The sequence below is a fragment of the Mus caroli genome, chromosome 1 (genome assembly GCF_900094665.2).
Source record: "Mus caroli chromosome 1, CAROLI_EIJ_v1.1, whole genome shotgun sequence".
Classification (NCBI taxonomy): domain Eukaryota; kingdom Metazoa; phylum Chordata; class Mammalia; order Rodentia; family Muridae; genus Mus; species Mus caroli.
Genome location: NC_034570.1, coordinates 53,158,127 through 53,161,811, shown reverse-complemented (window position 1 = coordinate 53,161,811; position 3,685 = coordinate 53,158,127). Strand labels below are relative to the sequence as shown.

Genomic DNA, 3,685 nt, shown 5'->3' with positions numbered 1-3,685 from the left:
GCCTCTGGTGGCACCCACATTCACATTTACAGCTCCTCACAAAGACACATAACTTAAAGATAAATCTTTATTTAAAAAAAAAAAAAAAAAAAGGGAACAGTTTCTCTAAGTTGGACTGGGCCAAAGTAAAACAGTAACTGAAGATTATGCCAGCTGCCCTTTGGTCACAGGATCAGTATTAGGCATGAAAAAAAGCATTTCATCTTACAGAAATCCAGGTCTGGGGATTCTGGTAATAGGGGTTGAAGTCACCAAGCCCCTCCCACAGTGAAGGTGCTCATACACTGGACTGGGCCTCACTTTTACCTTGGAGGAAACCTAAGCAAAGAGTTGGTGAAGCCTCCACAGGAGGTTGTGCCAAGAGAGCTACTTAGTGGCCAAGTTCCTTCCTCTACCCACAGTGTGGCTGCCTCTCTCTCCTGGTGTGTTATGACAACTTGGAATATAATCTACATGTCAGCATCAGCTTTCCGGAATACCTGCTTCTCAGATTCTCAGAGAAGCCGGCGGTGGGGATGAAGGTAAGACAGGAAATCGCTCTGGAGTCACTGAGGCCACCTCTGGCTTTGGAGCATCCCCAACACCTCCCATGGAATGAAGTCTTTTAAATTGCCTTTTGGGAAGATTGACCGGACAGCTGGGTTGCCTCCGTCTGCTCTTGCCCAGCTTCCTGTCTGTAGAGCCTGTGAGAGGAATGGAGAAGCACCTTGGGGGAGCATGACCTGATTGAGTAGTGTGGGCACAGGGCTGGCAGGATGTCACAGAGGCTGCCTGTGAGCAGGCTGCAGGGTGGTTTTTCTTCTTGCCAGAGAGGCTGGGTGTCTGGGAGAGTCAGACCTCTGCTTAAATAAAACTAGCCAAGGTCCCTTGGGCCTGTCCTATTGTCTGTAGCCTCTCATGTGAGGAGCCGTCCTGCTATTGGACTTGGATTCTACAGTCCCTGCTGTGACTGATAGGAGACAGAGGCCCTGGGAGGAGAGACCTGTAACTCGTGCCAGTGTCTGAACTGCAGGAGTTGGCATCTGGTATTGAGGACATTGGCCTGCAGTACCTGTTAGAGGTGTCACAGGTGGTTGTCCAAGATTCCCCCGGAGACTAAGACTTCGAGATCTGGAATATCTTGCCAAGGTCACAAGAAAGTAAGGTTCAAGGTGAGGCCTGGCCAGCACTGTTTTATGTGGCCTTGAGATAGTTACTCACCTTCCTAGGCTCCTTCCTCATCTCCAAAGGGAGAGAGGGAGAGAGAGAGAGAGAGAGAACAGGATAATCCAAATGAGGGACTCAACTCTCTGCTCTTGAAGATGCTCAAGGCAGCAAGATTGTCTTCATCTCAGTTTGTCTCAGTTCTACTATGCTTAAGAACATTATTTGCACATAAATTTATATTTGCATATAAACAGATAATATGCATGCTTTACTCTGCATAATCATAATAATAAAATTATTATTATGGGGCCACAACTCCCACACTAACTACACAGAGACGTCACAGTCCAGAGCCACATAGTTCCTACATGCTGCTGGGCTATGGCCTTCCAGTCTCTCTTTCCTTGTCTGTCTTTTTTTTTTTTTTTGGTTTTTCGAGACAGGGTTTTTCTGTATAGCCCTGGCTGTCCTGGAACTCACTTTGTAGACCAGGCTGGCCTCGAACTCAGAAATCCGTCTGCCTCTGCCTCCCGAGTGCTGGGATTAAAGGCGTGCGCCACCACGCCCGGCTTTGTCTGTCTTGATAACAAATCTTTTTTCCATTTTACTGAAGCGGATGAAAGAAAGTATTAGTCCAGGATGGCCCTCAAAACCCTACTCTCTACATCCTGGTGTTCCTGCCCTTTCTGCATCTGCCTGCTGCCAGTCTGACTATCCCAGCTGTCATGGAACCTTCTGTGAGAAAGAGGGCATGCCTCCCCGTGAATGAATGAAATCTCAGATTCCTGCCCTTTCTGTTGTAAGCTAATCTGAGGAGCAGACACAAGCCTTTCCCAGCCCCGTAGCGGTGGCCAGTAGCAACTTGAACTGCAAAGATTTACTATCAATTGTGTTATAAGGGCTAAAGGGATTTATGGACGTTTTCTGTGCGTCTGTGGACACAGAACCGTAGTTCCAACTGAACAGAGCCAGAGGAAACGCAGTGGGCCTTGTTAAATAGAAAGAATGAGTCTAATGTATACAGAGTGAGGCTGAGGACAGAAGGAGAGGGGTTCACCCTGTTAAATATTTACAATTTGAGTCCAAAGATGGTGGCAGAGGGTAATTTCTGTAATATATTCCTCCCTCTAAACCCACCTTGCATGAAAAACTGCACCAGGCACAAAGCACTGCTCATGAATATTCATGGGCCAACTCCCCTTGCTATTTGGAAATTGGGTCTGGTGCTAAAACTCTACCCCCCAACCCCCAAAGGCAGCCCTCTACAGGAAACCCTTAAGCTGAGCGGACAGAGTCTGCCTTGCAGTTGGGTCAGAGGGCATGGCCCGGGGAGGGGTCAGCTCTGTTTCCACTCTGTGCTGTGAAAGCTGAACCTTCATGGAGCTTTTCGAGCTGCATTTTGGGCTATTTAGCTTCAAAAACAAAAGATTTATTTTCCTCCTCTTCTCCTTTTGGGTTTTGTTCTCCTCTGGCAGCAGTGACACATGTGGGTCTGGAAGCTGGGAAGGCCAAAAAAACCACACTCCCCTCCCAAAGTGGAAAAAAAAGGACAGACTCTAAGCAGAAAGAGAACCTACCCTGCATGCCAGAAGCCAGCGCAAACATTCCCAACACTCACCATGGCTTCTTCTCCTCTTTTTAAGGGAGAAAATAAATATTAGCACGTGTTATGTGAATGCTTACAGCACACCTTGAGTGTACAGCTGTGTACAGGGGGTGTGTGAGCCTCCTGCTTGCTGCAGTAGCCCCGGTTAGGTCTCCCTTATCTGTCAGATGGGCCTATGGTTGGTTCCCTTTCACAGATAAGAAAACTGAGGCCTAAAGTTTTGTCTCTAGTCACAGGGACCTTCTCAATAGATAAACTAAATAATCTGATTTTTTGTTTGTTTTCCGAGACAGGGTTTCTCTGTATAACCCTGGCTGTCCTGGAACTCACTTTGTAGACCAGGCTGGCCTCGAACTCAGAAATCCGCCTGCCTCTAACTCCCAAGTGCTGGGGTTAAAGGTGTGTGCCACCACTGCCCAGCGATCTGATTTTAACTGCTTGCAGTCTCATTCTCTCAATCTGGGGGAAAAGGACACCCTCCAAGCTCCATGCAGACCTTAACATCGGTCTCTCATGTTGGCCCTTCAGAGGAAAGAGTCATGACTGACTATGCAAAAAATCACATTGGAGCTCAGGTCCCTGGATGGAGACAAGGACTGAGGCTTGTTTTCACACCACTCTCACACACTGGCAGGATGGCTGTGCTATCCATCTGGATTTTCTCTTTGGAGTACCATGGAGGGGAAGTGGCTACTAGCCTTGAAGAGTAGCCGGCCGGCTGTTGTGATTTTGTTCAAAGCTGCTTCTCCCCTTGACCCGTCCAGCAGGTCCAGTTATTCGAGGGTCACGAGGGGACCTCCTCCTAAGAACCAAATGGGGGGTAGAGAGAGACGAGGGCCTTGTACGAATAACGACACGGAAACCGTTCTGGAATGTATCAAAGCCCCGTATTTTGAGAAAGACCCAAGGCTTAAATGCACAAGCAAAAGGGGA

At 48.0% G+C, this 3,685-nt stretch overlaps 1 long non-coding RNA gene across 3 annotated transcripts in view; it reads left to right on the top strand.

Moving 5' to 3' along the window:
* Positions 1-218: 218 nt before the first annotated feature.
* LOC115031520 overlaps positions 219-3,685 on the top strand; it is a 98,104-nt gene continuing 94,637 nt past the window's right edge. For all 3 annotated transcript variants that reach the window (XR_003837165.1, XR_003837166.1, XR_003837164.1), the window contains exon 1: positions 219-521. This is a non-coding gene — a long non-coding RNA (uncharacterized LOC115031520). The remainder of the gene's footprint in view (positions 522-3,685) is intronic.